This window comes from Branchiostoma floridae, chromosome 4 (genome assembly GCF_000003815.2).
Source record: "Branchiostoma floridae strain S238N-H82 chromosome 4, Bfl_VNyyK, whole genome shotgun sequence".
NCBI lineage: Eukaryota > Metazoa > Chordata > Leptocardii > Amphioxiformes > Branchiostomatidae > Branchiostoma > Branchiostoma floridae.
Window position 1 is genome coordinate 4,217,933 of NC_049982.1, and position 19,358 is coordinate 4,237,290.

The following is a 19,358-nucleotide window of genomic DNA, read 5'->3' on the forward strand; positions in this document are numbered from 1 at the left end:
TTCTTTGATAAGTTTATTGCAAGTTATTGCCCGAGGACTAATGCAAAGCGATAAAAAAATGACATAAAGACAATGGTAAACGGTGTAAACTACTATAGTCTAACTTCTAACGCTAAATTGTATCGTATGGGTTTAACGAAACTGATGATCTTTCGTTATTTTGTCCCGAAGACCAGAAACTCGGAAACATTCACTATCTAGTTTGCGCAGTTATTCAGATTTTACCACTTTTACAAGGCTTGTTTTGGACCGCTCGGCAGTATTTTCCCCACAAGTTCGACGTTCGACTCACAGATAACACTAACACAAAATCAGCTCAGTCGCACGCCGTTCTAACAACAGACAGCACACAGCTCTACAGTACTTTATCGTCCACAGTGGCGACATTAACTAGAAATCTATCAGTCCGTCCATCCATCATGGAAGCCTCGCATAGAGAATCGATTACCGGCGAGTTATCCCACCCAGCATCACTCTCTGTCAGGCCGCTACTTTTATTATCATTAAGGATCCTGCTTCTAGTAAAATAGATTTATAAATATTACAACAAGCGAAAACAAAACACAAACATCTGTCAAGTCGCTACTTTTACCATCATCAAGGCCCCTGCTTCTAGTAAAACAAATTCATAAATATTACAACAAATAAAAGAAAACAGAACACAAACATTCAACATTTGTAAACCATCATACTTTGCCTGAAATGTAGCAGATAAACATGTTCTTTTCACTCAATTTTCAATACATCGTAAGGATTCTATTAGCACGTTGAGTATAATTCTACAATAAGGAAGTTTACTATAATGCGCATCAAAAGAGACCCCCAATTGTACACAATTTTGATCTTTTTTGTCCCTTGCGCAGACCGACAAGACTATATAGTTACATACAACATAGTGCATGTAATCGGTCTACAATAAGGAACTTTATACTATAAGTCACATCCAAAGAGGCCCTGAATTCTCCACCATTTTTCTTATTTTTCGTCCCTTGCACTGACCGACAAGACTATATCGTTGTACACAGTCCATGTAATCGGTGTACATTACACGAGCCCGTTGTCCCCACATCCCCACAATGGCCGTGTGTAAGTGATGAGTCCCATCAGCAGCCCCCCGCCACAGTCCATGTAATCGGTGTACATTACACGAGCCCGTTGTCCCCACATCCCCACAATGGCCGTGTGTAAGTGATGAGTCCCATCAGCAGCCCCCCGCCTCGGTACATCATATTAGCCCTGTGTCCCGGGCGCTCCCCAGACTCTTGTCCGGCCGCAATTCGGTCGTAATGTCGTAATTTACTTGAAGTATCGTAAATCAAATCAGCGTAATTCGATCACTCATCTCAGCTGGGCGGCCATTAGCCGATATTCAGTAGGCACCGGGGGGACCTGAGAATGATCTATGGGTTTGATGGTTCTGTAGTTTCGATCGGTAAAGTATTTACTGATTCCTTCTACCAGTCAAACTCAAAGTATGGACTCTTGCCGTTTGCGTTATGTGATCGCCATAATTTTGTTACCTGGACACGTAGTTTATTGCAGGAAATGCATTGGTTGATTTGACCATGCTTATACATGTATTGTTGTATACGTCTTTGATAAACTTCGGAGTAAGCTAAACGTTTGATAGGTCTCTACAATGCAAAGCAAAGACTATATACACACATCGCTTCAACTGTGATCACTGCAATTTGCTACTAAAATACATAGTCTTTTGTCAACAGTTTTACTTTCAGTTAAAGTCTAAGAGTTTGAAAGATATATTTACCCGGAATTATTAATTTCTGATAGATCATCTTTTTTTATTTATCTTGATTACAATAAACAAAAATCTTACGTTTTAAACAGCATTATTGCTAATCGATAAAGTGTACCAACCTGAAGATATGCTAGTAGTTGTTTTCTGTTAACAATATTGTACTTTGTGTCTTATCGTTGAGAAATATCTGTGTTTCGTAATGCAAAACCTTTGACAGATTAGGGGGGTTGAACCCTGTAAAATAAAACATGTGGCCACATTTGCTAATCGTTATATTTATCACTACTCTGGTACTAAGTCTTTGTCCTACTAAGCTGACATTGGTTGATATGCTAAATTATATCATTCTTTTGATTTAGACCCATATCTACAAATCACAACGGTATAAGATATCGATCAAGTAACGCACTACCGTAATTTCATGGTAATTTTCATTCAGTTTATTCAACTTGAGTCAGTTTAAACTTAAAATGCCAAGTTGAAAATGATGATGCCAAGGGAAATGTGAAGAACGAAAAAAAAAACGAAATCCCAAATGACTCTGTGAAGTCTAGCCGATATTCAATGGGATGTAGAAATTAAATGTCAGAAGTCATGCAGGTGCGCAGGATCTTTATCTATTCAGAACGTTATCTGGTAATGCCGCTCCTTCATACATAAGAACTAGGTCATATAGTTAAAACGGTCTTCTTTCTGTAAAGGTGTTTATGATTTTATGATTTTACAATTCTCCTACTCGCCCGAAGAGGTAAAATCTACCCCGTTTGGGTGGGAGCTTGGAAACACAACTGTTTGTAACTGTGACTGTGCTTTAGTTTAAAGCAACAAAACGTACATTGCATACTTCTATGATCGTATCGAAGTTGGTTAAATCGTGAAAGTTATTTATGTTTTATTGCAGCTAGGAGACTTAACGATCGTAACTTATCAATTGCCACACATATTCAGCAACGTTGCTTAACAGTTGACTCGGTTGAATTTTGATAAATTTTCTGTAGATTTTGTAAATCTGGTGAATACCTCTATTTCGTGCCAGTTTGTCTCTGATAGAACGGACAACATAATTTCTCTCTTCGTTAAGAAGAGTATACCCGAGGTTAGATGGGATGGATGAATAGAATTTTCAACTCACTACAAACACACGTTCATGCAGTCGTCGGCTTTGTGGGGTAGGTGCTCTTTAGCAATACATGAATGAGACCTTATAGTCTTGGATAAAGGCATGATTATTTGGTGAAGAGATGTGTTCGTGGGACTCTAGTTTGGGTTTGCCGTCAGTGCCCTTCCCGATCAACACAAGCCCCTAGGCGACACTAAAGACCCTTTTACCTGTCACGTCCCGTCTCGTCATATCGGTAACTTCCCAACTATCCTGTCATCGCGTCTATATCTGTCGTCTGAATTTGTGTCAATCTTATCTGCAAAACAGACAAATGTGTTCCTGACCCCCCAGCCATGGCCCGGAATACGCCGACAATTATGGAGGAATGTTGGTCGGTCTTTTGTCCGATGTTGTGTCGACAACATAGCCGGCATTTCTGAGCCATGTTACTTACGCTAGAGCGGCCATTTTCAGTATTGTGTATCTGACTATTATTAAAAGCGCAGGTCTTTGTTTCAAGGTGTGAATCCTCGTTAGCTTAATTATGTGCCGCAATTAAATGGTTGTTTATAGTCATAACTCAGTGCCGTTGACAAGCGTTACATTGCAAACCGTACCGACCGTACAAACTCAAACTTGCAAACCGTACATTGCTTCTAGGCACAGTTTAAAACGTTACAACTTCTGAGAGCGGCTTAGGAAAATCCCAGCATAATTCCGGATCTCGAACCCGCCGTTTCTGCGTCCCACTTCAATAGAATGTTTCAATTCTTGCGGGAGATTTCTCCCTTATCAGTTGGCATCGGGCCTGCCGGCCATCTTCCACCCACCAAACAAATAAAAAAAGGGCCATTTAGACTAACCGGTAAGATGATAGCGAGCCGCTGTGCGAGTCGGGAATTAACCATTCAAACCTACCCGTCACCGGGGGACAGTCCGCCGCTATCGGTAACATCGGCACTGGCGGCCATTTTTACACCTGTCAAACACATTAATAGGTCTTTGGTTGAGGCGTTGTTTAGTGTCGACTACAAACGGGGGAAACGTGGCGTAATTAATGTAGCTGTCCCTCAACCGTACGGACACAAAAACCGCCACAATATTGCCTCACCGATGGGAACAATGAGGTACTAGATGTTCACCTTCATTAGCGAACTCGCAGATACACATCATTCGCAAACAGTACACACTCAACGGTAGAAATGTCGTACTGTTTGCGATGATAAACAAGATTCTACATTCTTACACATAAAGGTACCTCATTGCTTAGCTAGCAAGGTAGGGTAGGGTCCATAAACTACTGGTATAAAGATGTATTTAGTTTTCAACTGTAGATATTTGTATTTGTGGCTATTACGTATAGTTAACCACAAACTTACATGCTGTAGTGTTTATAATTCATTATTTCCCTGTTTGTTTCTATCTTGTTCACACTCGAGTCAAGACTTGCTCAGCAATTCTTCTAGTTCTACTCTTGAAATTGTTACATGTTTTCAGAGAGAACAGAGCAAGCTATGTTGATCGTGGCATATAAATATTGGAGAAATCATCGCAAAAAGCGACGAATTAAGTGTGGTTGAAACACTAGTATTATAGCTATAAGAATGCTCGCGTAGATACAGAAATGATAGCTGAATCTGCAAGTTGTGAGGTTCTCAAAATCGTCCAACAATGTAGCTTTGTCTCCTTTGTCATAATCATTAGATATAAACGGGGGTAAAATCAGGAATTGTGTGGCCCATAGGATTATTTGAAGTCCATTTCACACGTATAGAAGGCAGATTTCCATACCATTACACCGGGAGTCTTCTCAAGCCAGCGGCCGTAATAAACACGATCAAACCCCCAACCGTCCCTCTTGTTGTTTACCCTCGCTCTAGTCCTAATCCTCTGGACATGTTTTTGTGGGATAATCGTATTTTTTAGTAGAATGTAGATTATACAACAAAGAGAGAACTGAACTTTATAGACTGATAGAACCACCATGTTTCTCCACTTCGTACATCTGAGTGATGAAGAAAAATTCATATTGCCTATAAATTTAGACAAGTAGGTTAACCTTGATTTAGACAAATCTTTGATTGTAAACCTGTCTGTTTGTGTTACTACATTTTCAGTATCACAAAGAAGCGAGAAGAAGTTGAAGTCGAAGCTGCAAAGTCAAACAACACAAGAATCATATTCGAACTCACTTTAATAGTAGAATATGATTCTTGTGTTGGTTGATATTGCATATATTTCATGTGTCTGTCAACCATCATTTTGTAGCGACCATTTTGTACTTAAACCCAGTGGGTATACATGTACAATAAAGGTCTTCATTCAATTCTGTAATCGCCCCCGGATTAACACCCGAACACCGGCACGTTTCCATACGAAAGAGCTGCGCACCCGTTCCCGCCGATCGGGGCCCACCTCCCTCCTTTCACCGTAACAATGCCGAACCCGCCTCGCCACCGGTACGCAGACAATCCCCTTTGTCTCATGGACCCACCTCGAAGATTTCCCTGCCTTCGTTTGGACATAGGCCGCGTGGGAAACCGTTTAGGACATCTTGGGAACGTAGAGGTTGATCAGAAATTGAGATAATTCTGGGATTTTTTTTAACTCTTAGATATTTACTGCAAGGCATATTGTCGACAAACGACAATGTATTTGAGTAGTAAGTTTCATTGATTTCATTTGAAACGATGTGAGTATATAGTCTTTACTTTGCATTGTTTTACAACATATCAAACGTACAATATCATTTACTAATTTAGTAATACCAAAAGGTAGTACCTACAGTTGAAAGTACTACTAGTAAGCCAAAATTGCGGAAATGTGCAGAACGGTATTCACCAGGGGATGGTTATTGTGCCAATATCATCACCCTAATTTGGTCACAGCAGCCATTTCATTTGTAGCTATAGTTGAAAGATAAATCTTTCATTTGCGCTGTCTTTCCATTCTTGAGTTGAAAAAGGAAATATTATTTTCTAGAAATTAAGATCAAATAACTTTTACATGTATACAGCACGGTGGTTATTTGCAGTGTTAGACTGAAAATTGTAGTCTGTTAAAAGCATGCACTTTAATATGCACAAATATGCCATGGTGTTCGCAAATGGTTTTAATTGTGATTTGATAATATTGCTGGATGCTAACCGAACAAATAAAGTAAAATATATTTGAATGAGGAGTAAAAAATCGCTATATGAAATTTCTGATTGCAATTGGTGTTAATTGCAATTTCATGGTATTGGCAAAATCCAGCAGCTGTGTTATCAATTTTCTTGTATTGTCACAATGAATTCGTATTTTGTTACATCCAACGAAGCACGTTCATCAAAAAGCATCATGTAGCTAAAATTGTCTGTTTTGCTGCTGTTTTTAATGCAAATTTCATAGCCTTTATGTTGTGTCGCATTGTGCAATGTTTGGCGGATATTCTGCACTATCTATTCAAACATTATTTCTGTGCAGTTTAAGTTATTTCTGTTAAGTTTTTGTTAAAACGCAAGCTTAAAGTAATGTTGCATGCGTGATTCCATACCGAACATACCCATGTTACACCACCCACCGGTAGCAATCTGCCCCCAAAGCCAGCTGCTTTTCTGACATGATTGCAAAATTGCCGTAATTATCGGCTCTGTCAGTTAAAACACTTTGAATTTGAAAGGAGACGCTCTGCATTCTTTGTTTTTATGTGCGATATCAGATCAGAGCTAACTTGTTATGCATAGAAATAGAGTAAAAACCTTTTCAAAAACAACACACTATGAAACAAAAACATATCTTTTAAACCAGCAAGACAAAATTGTGATTGCCCAACTTAGAGCTGTCAGAATATATAAATCTACCTTATAGATTCTACTTAACGTTTACCTAGACTTTAAGTGACGGTGAGTTGTACTCTGCAATCGTTCTCAAATCGCAAGAAAATACCGTAAATGTGTTCAGATCTAAACCACAAATGCGTGTTTCCGTGTACTTACATAGAATGATACAAAGGAATTTTGAAGTGACCATAGGTCCTAATTTGGTGTTCTATTGACAATTGGCTCAGGTGAAATCCCCAGTGATCGGTGCTACTACCATAACCCTGGTTCGGAGCTCGATCTCTGCGTGTCCGAGTTAATTATGGGCCATTTCATATGAATGTAACATTGTTATGTCTTAATGTTATTTGTGAAATGGGGTTAACGCCAGCGTTCTAATTCAGTTACCCGGTGTAGGGTGCCCCATGGCAACTTGTCTCCATGGCCCTTAACAGCAACCTAGAAATTAGAGACAAAAACTATAAATGCAACCTTTCAGCATATCAAAATTGAGAGAATCATCAAAGAACTGATATGATTTTGCTGATCTAAAATCTTTATTCAAGCTTGTAAGCAAGTATTAGATTTCATGCCAAGTATGAGCTACGAAGATTGTCGTTCTTGTAAGGTATTGTATATCACACATTTTGAAGTAATGTGATACCACACACTGATTTAGTGATTATGAATAACATACAACCTCACCAGTGTCAATTGATGTTGCCAGATACGCAAAATCTGTCCCAGTGGGGTGCAAACTCGGAGCTTAATTTCGTTTTTATACACAATACCTCGTTACTATAGATGGTAGAGGCATTACTGCATTGTAGCTTTCTTGTCAAAAGCAAAAAAAGAATGTAAAATAGAATGACCTCTATAAGGTTTATGGGCCCATTTCGCATGATATATTCTCTTCTTTAAACGACACAGAAAAGACTGGATACTGAATGGTTCTTTCCTTAGAATCGTGTGCTGAATGGTGCCATCGTCAGTCGTATTGTCATTTCTACTGGCAACTTCTTGCTTGTGTAGCATTTTCCATAATCCAACATTGCACAAACACCGAACATAGACACTGTAAACTACGGACTTGTAAGCTGTTTGAATCTGAAGCTTGCACAGAGTGACTAGGGCATCACATTGATACTTACGCAGTTTGCTCATAGCAAATATGTCTTTACCGTGGTTTTGTCCACACCGTATCAGCGGAGACATCCGTGCCGCTGTCACGGCGCAGGTCGCGTTTCGTACCCGAGTAATTCCTGTGCATTCCCGGTAGTAATGATCGAGAAATTTACGGATTTTGTTGTAGTTTTGCAGTAGTATGCAAGACGAAAAATTTACAACTGCTTCTGATGCTCTAATAGTAGTGTGTATAGTTTACGTATGAAGTCTTTTGAAGGACGGGGGATGATGTATTGCCTAAGTGTGGTCATTTGTCATACTTTGACAATGGGAAAATATCACGTTCTTTTGTTTTAAGTTGACGGCGTCGTAACTTTCTTTGCTGCATCTTAACGACTCAAATTGGCTCTTATATATCAATACATGTACATTTACGACATGAATTGGCTCTTGGGTCAATACTTCTACTAACATTCACTGTTTCTTGTACGTAAAATTGGTCTGACATAAAACAATAACTGCTATGAACAATCAAAACAAACGTGACTCAGTTGGAAAGCCATTTACTTTAGAGTTCATTGCCATGAGTACAGACAGGTTTACACAGTTTGTCGTAGACATCGTTGATGATCTGAAGTCGTCCTGTTTTTGTGCTATCCTTGTAAGAACAGGACGACCCTTCACTCCTATAGAACCGAGTTTTTCGCGAGATGCTCGCACTGGTTGTCCCCTGTGTGTAGGCTTCTCCATGGCAGAGGCAAACTGCTGGAATTAAGTGCCATTACGGGCAATCAGCCCCATTCAGACCCGCTTTTGTGACAGACTTTCTGCGGTAATCTGCGGCCCGGGAAGCCAGGGGACTCACATGCACACCCTCAGCACACTCACAACATAGGCTGGAAACCTACAATTTGTAAAATAACAGATCCATAAACACCAAGGAATATAGCAGGTATCATTGTTGAATGGGATTCTGTACCTGATACACTCAGAGGTAACTACCTCCCTATAACATCGCATCGGTGTCGAAACCTACAATTTATACAAGATCACTCAGATCCCGAAACATCAGAAAAGGTAGCTAACTTGCCTGCTTCGAAAGATTCATGTTGATTTGACACCCTTAAGTATTGTTTTACTAATGTTTAATCTCATTTCTAACACCTACTGCTTCAAAATCTTAGATGGTTCCGTCGTAAAGGAGGAAAATTTGTTCCAAAACAATTAGATTCAGAAAATTTCCCACAAGTTTATTGACATGCAAGTCTAATGTGAGTATGTTGTTATAGAGGTTTTCGAAAATTGAGCTATTCTAAAACTGAACGCAAGAACCACGTTTTGTTGTTACCTAGTTAGTGTCATACTTTAAAAACAAGGTGGTATTCTTGTATCCTCGAATGAAATAAAAAAAAGATATATGCTGAGATGTAGACTGACATCATTGTCCCTGTTCGCGATGGTTTGTATTTAGGGAACACTTAGCATATCTATTTGTATTTATGACGTTCGGTACGGGTACACGGGGAGTTGTTGTGCGCTGGTTAGAGCCGGAATGACAGGGTAGGCAGGCAGTTGTCGGTCTCACAGGAGGAGGGATAATTATACTTCTCCAGTTCCTACCCCCAGAGCGGCGGTATAACCTGGCATGGACACGGCAATCATTGGGCACTTTTGTTACTCGTTTCTGAGGCAGAGATGGACTTAATATATATGATATTACTGTGTCCGTCCTATTCTATTCTATTCTATTCTATTCTATTCTATTCTATTCTATTCTATTCTATTCTATTCTGTTCTATTCTATTCTATTCTATTCTATTCTATTCTATTCTATTCTATTCTATTCTATGTCCTTTGTTTTAGAAATTTGAAACACTCTCAACCTGCAAAAGTATGAAATTCTTACCTTGTCAAACGTAAATATGTATGACTTTATTAAAGAGACGTTACTACACAATCATTGGGGAACTTTTGTTACTCGGTACTGAGGCAAAAATTGACATAATATATGATATGATATCAATGTGTCCATATCTGTTCGATTCTATGTCCTTTGTTTTAAAAATTTGAAAAACTCTCAACCTGCACAAAATATGACATTCTTACCTTATCAAACGTAAATATGTACGACTTTATCAACAAGAAATTACCTTCATGAAGATTTTGTTTGATTTTCAATATCTTGCTATATTCCTACCTTTTCCCTACATTATTTCAGTTTTTTGTAGCATTGACACATACAGGTAAATTTATAAGCAATAGAGGATAGCACCAAACAGCTCTTGAATATTAACAGAAAGACAAAATCCAGTCACATGCATTGGAACAAAATATTACTTACATGTTAATCTGTATACATCTATATTTTTATATCTAACATTATTTTTGTTAATGCCCTTACATTATTACTGTTCTGTTTATGTATCGACAGGCATATTTATAAGTAATAGATGATAGCACCAAACAACGCTTGAATAGAAAGACAAAATCTAGCCGAAATACAACTAATATCTTAATCATTTATACCTTGCATTATTTTTGTCAATACCGTTCTTAAAGTATGTGTTTCTGTTGTATTAATGCACCAAACCTAGTGTACACATAAAGAGAGTTTGCCCATCAGCCTGTACATAGTTTTAGCTTGAATAGACAGAAAAAATGAAGCCGTATGTCAGGGAACAAAAAAAATAGTAATACCTATATGTAAATCTGTATACATATATTTAACCTAACATTATTTGTGTTCATAGCTTGTACTATTACCTTACAATATTTCTGTTGTACTTATATTTTTTTACACAGTGTACGCATTCAGGCAATTGCGTATCAGGCAGTAGTTTTAGCGTGATCACTTCCACACCCTTTATCACACACACCCCGCCGGGCGGACTGAAATGTTGGTATGAAATACAGTAAATGAATGTAATGAAGCGTTTTGCCTTTTAGGCAATCATAATGTGTTTGCATGAAAAGGGCTCTGATTACAATGTCGGGACCCTGCTGACATTTTACTCCCCGTTACGGCGTGCATTAGGGCTCTTAGGTTCGCACACTCACACACACACACGCGCGGGGTAGGCGGGAAAGAAACGTGCGTTTTCACGAGCAAGGCAACAATTACACCTTACAAAACGGTTTACGAAGAATGTGAAAAATGGAATAAATGTAAAAAAATTTGTATTTTCTGTAATGGACAAAATACGCACCTTTTGACGAGCGGAGAAACACTTACACTTTACAAACAATTTACAGCAGATGCATGTTTGTGCCAAAATAATAAAGAAATGATAATAATATGAAGATGATTAAAGACACACGAGATATGATTTCAATCTAATTTGTTGACGAGATGAAAACGTGCTTTTTCAAGAGCAGTAGAACAATTGCACCTTATAAACGGTTTAAACAGTCACATTTATGTGCAAAAACAATAAAGAATTGTACATAGTTTGAAGATAATGACTATAAAAACACAAGAAATACGATTTTAAGCTGACTTGTTACCGGAACGAAAACGTCCATTTTTACGACAAGCAGAGGAACCCTTACACGTTACAAACGGTTTAGAGAAGTCGCATTTGTGCAAAAACAATAGAAATATTGTACGTATTATTATGACAATTACAACAATATAAAGACTAGAGATATGAAAGATGATTTGAAATATTTGCTGACTGCCTATAATTTGCCCTGTTCCTAATGCAGAGTGTTGAGAAACAATTATACACGCCTATTTTGGAGTAGTCAAATTTTGCACTTAAGCAACAAAATTTAATACGATATTACAATGATAATGACTTTCAAAACAAAGCATGGGGAAATGGTGTAGATACCATAATACATAAATGACTGTCGTTCAACGATGATTCTTTCACGAAAAGGAAATTATATATTCTGCCTTCTCTCCCAACAAAAGGCATGTTTTACAGTACTAAATGCTGAACTGCGTTTCCAACAATAGGTAGATTTTACAGTACTAAATTCTGAACTGTGTTTCCAACAATAGGCATTGTTTACAGTACTAGATGTTGAACTGTGTTTCAACAATAGGCAGATTTTACAGTACTAAATGTCGAACTGTGTTTCCAACAATAAGCAGATTTTACAGTACTAAATGTTGAACCGCGTTTCCAACAATAGACACATTTTACAGTACTAAATGCTAAACTGTGTTTCCAACAATATGCATATTTTACAGTACTAAATGCTGAAGTGCGTTTCCAACAATAGGCACATTTTACAGTACTAAATGCTGTAGTGTGTTTTACATAAATTGGCATAGTGGCAACCTGTCAGGGGATTTATCCAGGCGCCTTTGCAATGCCATAAATCTAAAAGCCAGGGAAGCTGGCATTAAGCTTCGCCTGATACAAATGTAACATTAAGCTGCTTCTCATTCTAACCTACACTTTGGAACATTACAGGCTGACTTTTACGTGCCGGTAAAGAATATACGTTAATGTGTAGCAATCTATGTTTCGTGAAAATAACATTTGGATAACGAACGCATTGTGCTTTTTAACCATTTTAGTTGCATTGTCGTAGAAAAAGCATATGATTATAGCCACTAACATTGCTACATCCTACAGATAAGTGATACCAGCGGTATCCGTGACCCTATTTGAGCAAAATCACTCCATTGTAGATGTTTCTCCAAAACATTCCTAGTTGAGAATTTGTTGTTGGCAAGCCTGTTTTTAAGCCTGAATCTGATGACTTTGCTATTACTTCGATACTAGAAATGGCGCTCAGTCCTATATAATATGCCAGGCTTTGTCTTCAAACTACCTGCTGTAGCTTGTGCCATGATCTTCAAACAACAGACAGGTACTGAAAGACAGTATCATATTCATGTAAGAGATAAACAATTCACGAATACACATGATGTTACAGGCATAAATGATATAAACAGAGATGCACATATGCACAGAACTAGAAGACGCTTAAAATCCACTCACTGCTTACCCCCACCCACTGAAAGACAATATCATATTCACTGAAGAGCTAAACGATTTAAGATTAAACATCATGCTTAAAACATAGCAATATAAACAGAAGTGAATATGTAGTATATACAGAATTCGAAGTCGTTGAAATCCACCCAGTGCTTATACCCCCTCCCACACGCATCAGCATAATCTTCGCCGAAAGACGAGTTGATTGAAAGATGAATAAAACGTCACATCAGATTTCTTGTCTGACAAGCGAAGAGTAACGACTCGAGCTGACGAGACCCCAAAGTTACACCCCTAGTACTGAATTTATAGTCGGTAGGATGAAACTATTCCCGCCTCGAGTTTCATGAAGGAAATTACAAACAGTTCCGACTTCGATACACAGGCGGAAATTACAGCTAGCTGTCTATATGTACCTCTCAGCTGAAGATTTGTGGAGTAGAATTGATTTTAAGAAGAATTATGAAGAAGTATCATCTTCGGTATTTTGTAAGGCTTCATCTCAAGATCGGAACAAAGCATGACTAATGAATTGCAGATTAAATATAAGCGTAGATGTTTCTGTTACTAAATTTGTTATTTGTACTGTACAATTATATGCCTTAGAAACGAGATATTTTTGATGTCATCATCTAATAGTAATATCTTTAGAAATTGCCTTGATTTTGATGAATCCCCTTAGTTACGTCTTGTTGATAAAGTCATATTTTTGTTTTATAAGGTTAACGTTACATACATTGCACAGGTTGATAGTATGTCAAATTTTCAAAACAAAGGAAATATACAATAGAATAGACACACAGTGGTATTATATATAATGTCCATTTCTGCCTCAGTACCGAGTAACAAAATGAGATCGGCCACATTTCACCACCGCTGTCTCCTAACTTACGCAAGACACACGTCCCCGAAAACGAAAGAGAAAAAGAAATACAAGCATCCGTGGAATCTTATACAGAAAGTTAATGAAATACAAATGATATTGATGATAATTATGTCATGTATAAGACCCTTGCTTTGGGTGGGAAATGAAAAAAAGTGTTTTTATGTTTCTGTTGACGATATACTGTACAATGGTAATGTCTTACAAACTAGATAAGGCAACATTTCTTCACCGCTGTCTCATAAGGCCCCCTTTCCACTAGACGGTGATCGCGCTGCGCTCTGACTGCGACCTACATAGGATATGTGTAGTCTTCGCTTTTACACTGGGTATATCATACAAAAAGTAAAAGTGTGATTGAGAAGACAAGAAAACGCACAAAGTGTACGAAAATTAGTTTCTTTTCTATACAAGTCGTTAAGGGGAAATGTCAAATTTTAGGTCGTAGAGAGAGCGCAGCGCGAACGCCGTCTAGTGGAAAGGAGGCATTAAAAACGAGATTCGACAACATTTCACCGCCGCTGTCTCCTAACTCAGGCAAGATTCACGTCGCCGTGTTCCCGAATTGATGGCACTGTACGTCTTCCTCTGCTGACGTCAAACGATGTCGTCTTCCTTATGTTGGAAAATAAATTTCCTTTGTTTTATTGATCGCGTGTTAATCACCTCGCGGAACAACCTTAACAACCTGGCACTGAGAGAAATATGGCGGCCCAGGAACTAGATTTTCTATTTACGAAACCAGAATGACATACCTGCACTCCTGCGGAAAAGACTGAAAATATTAGATAAACATAAAGGTAAACGAATACCTTCATTGCACATTGTTTGCCACAATGGGCTAAGCACAAGTCACAACACAACAGGACATGTTGAAGAAATACATTTAACAGAGGCAAGATAAAAGTATCGTTAGATAAATATTGTAACGTTAGTTTAGATAGAACAGAGGACGAATGTCATTTTGTATTAGAATGTAGATTGTATAGCGAAGAGGGAAATGAATTGTTGTCCAAAATATATATCATACAAGTTCTGTAGAAAAATCGCATTCCTAATGCAACTAGAACATGCTCGTACGTCGTTAACGCTTTAATCTATGCGTCCCTGCCGTACTTTCCTTTGTTTTTGATAATGTCATAAACGTATCAGTCACCGAATGACACATTTCTTGATTACTTATTGTTGTTCCACACTCACTGATCCACCTGCAAAAACAGTACATACGAATGAAATAATATGAAATGACTACACTATTTATTCCTCAGATACAAATGCTGCGAGTTGTGAACCCATCTCTTGTCAAATAAAAGAAAAACATATAAATGGCTACATACAGATGTTACTAAGGCCCCCTTTCCACTAGACGGCGATCGCGCTGCGCTCTCACTGCGACCTAAATAGGATATGTGTAATCTTCACTTTCACACTTGGTATATCATACAAAACGTAAAAGTGTGACTGAGAAGACAACAAAACACACAAGGTGTAAAAAGATTCGTTTCTTTTCTATAGAATTCGTTGAAGGATCTGTCAAATTTTAGGTCGCAGAGAGAGCGCGGCGAGAGCGCCGTCCTAGTGGAAAGGGGGTATAACGTATTACAAGTGAGGATGATACATATCAAAAACAAAATGAAGAAGACAAGAGTCATGAAAAAATGTAAAGAAAGATGCAAAAGACAGGTTTTCAGACAGACTACACATGTAAAATGGCTACACACCAGAGGTAAATTATACTTATAAGTGAAGATGATCTTTCCGTAAAACAATTCCGTCCATTGTTGGTTTCAACCTTTGTCATTTCGGAGTCTTAACTGTGGGTACACAGGAAACGTCTTTGCTCCACTGTGTGCAGTATGACTGCCTCCTCTTCCATCCATCCATACACACCACAGTACCGCCGTTGTTTTCCTGTTATGTGTGTCAAATTTATCAGCAAACAGCCCAGCCCACGGTCGGCCGGGCGCGGCCATTACGTTCGGGTCATCGATAATGAATTGCACCTCGGCGCAGCGGCAACTCCGGCGCCTATTCCCCGGGGCTGGCGAATATTCGTTATTTTTCAGCCGCGGAAAGAGTCATTTTCCGTCTCCCCCCGCGTGTATGTGAATGTACATAGATGCGTAATGATCTATGTTCTCGCCGTATTGTGAATTCGCCCTGGACAGCGTCCGTCCGTCAAGATTTGGGCACCTGACGTTCTGCTTTATAAGGAACAGAAAAGGGCCGAACGTAATAGATAGGTAGGACCACCTCAACCTCAGGGCTGTAATAGCCAGCGATAATGTGTGGGTATGTTTCTGCACTGTCAGACATTGCCGAGGCTGGAAACAAAAATGAACATTTCTCTCTTCGTATAAAATATTAACAAGGATAAAACGATTGTGTTAGATTCCGTAATATTTCAATTGTTCTCTACTATTCTGTAAGTCGTATGATTGCAAGTTTAAAAATAATTAGGCCTCTTTTAAAACCGAAATGTACGCAAAGAATAGTTCATTTCACTATGGCGAAATGTAAAAATGGTACATTGGACTACTAAAGGATGCAAGAGATGAAGTTCTTTTGGAAAACTATGATCACTGCCCCTGGCGTGATTGGGAGAGACTCACACTGTTTGAGGAAACCTTCGTAATCTAAACCTTTATTCCAATCCAAGCATACTTTTATAGATATACTCTTGTATATCTCTTTATACCGGTTAGCCCAAACTGTCCCTGTATTGTCTAGCTGATGTCTTGGCGATGCAGGATTGTTTCTGCGACAGTACAGTACCACCAGCATGTATGGCAGACGGCCGCTTCATCTGCCGTGTCCGCTCACCCTAACTACCCAATCAAAAACACACCGGTCCTCACCTGCATCACAATGCACACATTAGGTACGGATACATCACAGATGGAGGAGTATGGGGAAGGGAAGATGCTTCCTCTTCTGGGGAAACACAAATCGGATTTTATTGACGGAAAATGTCTCTGTTGTCGTTAGAACGGGAAACGAAATTTGCCATCGTATCCCCTTCTTGTAGTATTCGGAATCATTCCTTGATGTAGTGGTGTTTATGATAGCATTTTAGCGCACCGGGGAAAGTGTGAAGTGTATTAAGGGATATTCAGGAATTGTTTATGTGTGTGGATGGGCCAAATTAGTTGCCGTTGTTCGCTTTCTTCTCTGGCTGTCCCCGAGAGCCGACGGTTGAAACACCAGTCGTATTGGTGCGGAGGGAACAGGGCGTGATGCACCGTACGTTCTGTAAGCAAAGTGTCACCGTGAAAATTCACATTAAAGGCAAAATTACCAGCACATTCCAGTCGTGCTTAACAAAATTGGGACGAAATAAGAATACGCAGAAATTTTGTTCACTTAAATGTGTTGAATGTGGCGCTGTGTTTGTTTGAAATACCTCTTGGTTACAAGCATGCCACGCGAATTCTTGCCTCATCGGATGTTTTGTGTTCAATGACATCAAACATTTGCGGTTAGATACACAATAGTGGCAATTATGTCTGATTAAAATATCTGTATTGAAACATGTGTCCCTAAGTGTATATACCAACATCCGGAAGATCAGTATGTACCACTTAAAAAAATGAAAGGTTGAGGTTGCCTACTATGTATTTCTTGGACGCACGATTACAATTTATAAATTTACTTCTTGAGCAAAGATGCACGGGATTCAACCTTTGCAATCTAGTCCGAGGTTTTTGCAATGATATGTGACAAATCGTCAGATCCTAGTGATTACCACGATATGATTTGATATCTATCGATATCGTATCTCATTTATGTACCCGACATCCATTCTGAAGTCTTAACAAACGATTGACAGAACGGAGTGATTCCAAGACTTTATCGACAAATCGGAACTTATTGGAGCTCTCCCTGTGATGACTCTACCTCTCAGCTCAAGCTCAGAAAAGCTCGCGTTTTGTCGTGAATTATCGAACGTCTCAGAAAGAAGAACTCTTCCCGTCTTATTACTTCGTCTCACAGGATGGGACAGTGTCGCCTCGCTAATATACATGTAGATGAAGAGTTGGCTCGACTTCAAAAGCAGGAAGAAAGCCATTTGTAGGAGAGGCCCCGAGGAGATGATTAAGTAGCGGTGGGTGTCCTTTGCTGGATGATTGGTTGGTAAGCGGAGTGTCGCCCGGAGTGGTGTGGTGTCCTCTTCAGCAGGTTCACACCGACTCTCACGCGCAGCTGGCGGCGTGCGGGGGTTTGTTTTATCATAACTACGCAAATACCAGCTCTGTACTTCAACTCTGAAGACTGTTGGTTTGTTTGAATGAATCCTACACAGGTGGTGAAAACCGTGCAGGTGCTACAGAAACATGTTTACTTTGTGTAAGAGTCAATTTTGACCATGGCGTTTGTTTTATCATAACTACGCAAATATCAGCTCAGTTCTTCAACTCTGAAGACTGTTGGTTTGTTCGAATGAAACCCGCACAGGTGGTGAAAACGCTGCAGGTGCTACAGAAACATGTTTACATTGTGTGAGAGTCAATTTTGACCATGGGCTTTGTTTTATCATAACTACGCAAACAGCAGCTCAGTTCTTCAACTCTGGACTCTGTTGGTTTGTTCGAATGGAAGCCGCACAAGTTGTGAATACCGTGTAGGTGCTACAGAAGATTTTTACTTTGTGTACGAGTCAATTTTGACCATGGGGTTTGTTTTGTCATAACTGCACAAACACAAAACGATAACCAGCTCCCTCCTTCAACTCTGGGTCTGTTGGTTTGTTAAAATGAAACCTCACATGTGGTACAAACGGTGCAGGTGCTACAGAAACATGTTTGCTTTGTGTAAGAGTCAATTTTGTTCCCGGAAAGCATCCTTGTTGAAGTGGCACGCTCGCACATCTTGTTTGTTTGTCCCTCTTTTCCCAAATCAAAATTGTCACGAAACGAAAATTGCCCGCTATGATGCCCTGTAATTTCAATATGGGGAACCCTCGAGCCATATTGTAAAATGAGTTAATATAGGTCATAAATTGTCCTAAAACGTGTACACATAAAAGTCTGAGTGGAATGGTTTAGCACATGACACACTTTTGCAGCCGTGTTGCTGTATATGTTAGCTTTTATTTTTTCCAACCTTGTCATGAATCAGCTTAAGTTAAGTATTATTTTTGAAAATGTTGTGTACATCTTTTGTTGTATATTCACATTTTAAAATGATTATAATATTCATACCTACCTCGTAAGCGTGCACGCACAAAGAAGAAGAGAGATATTATGCGGAGGATGGTATATTCAGCTGTCACTCTGGTACACACATCTGACTTTCTAAAAATATGTAGTAAATATCTATCTTAAATGAAAAAAAATGGAACTGTATGTTGACGATGTATGGCATGCACATCATTTGGTAGAAGTACATATTCTTGGCAGAAGAGTATCGAAATTCCCTGCAGAAGAGTATCAAAATTCTTGGAGGAGTCTGTCTTTTCTTAAGCATCTGTGGGCTATACTTAAATGTCTAAAATCACGTTTTGATTAAGTGAATATGTCTTGGTTCACTCTCATAAACAGACTAAAAAGAAGTGAGTGTATATTATCTGAGTTTCTTTGTTGGTTATGTTGAAAATGTTTCATTTCTAGCCACTATCTTTATCTTCGTGCCGATCTCCTGTCTTCAACGTGAATCGGTCGTTCTCGGTAAAACAAATTAAACGCGGACTTAGTTATATTACCGTGGAACATCTTGGAAGCTGAATAGGGCTGAC

General features: G+C 38.9%; 1 protein-coding gene across 2 annotated transcripts in view; it reads left to right on the top strand.

Moving 5' to 3' along the window:
* The window catches only part of LOC118413522 (LIM/homeobox protein Lhx5-like), a 113,181-nt gene that overhangs the window by 12,169 nt on the left and 81,654 nt on the right, over positions 1 to 19,358 (top strand). The gene's annotated exons all lie outside the window — the stretch shown is intronic.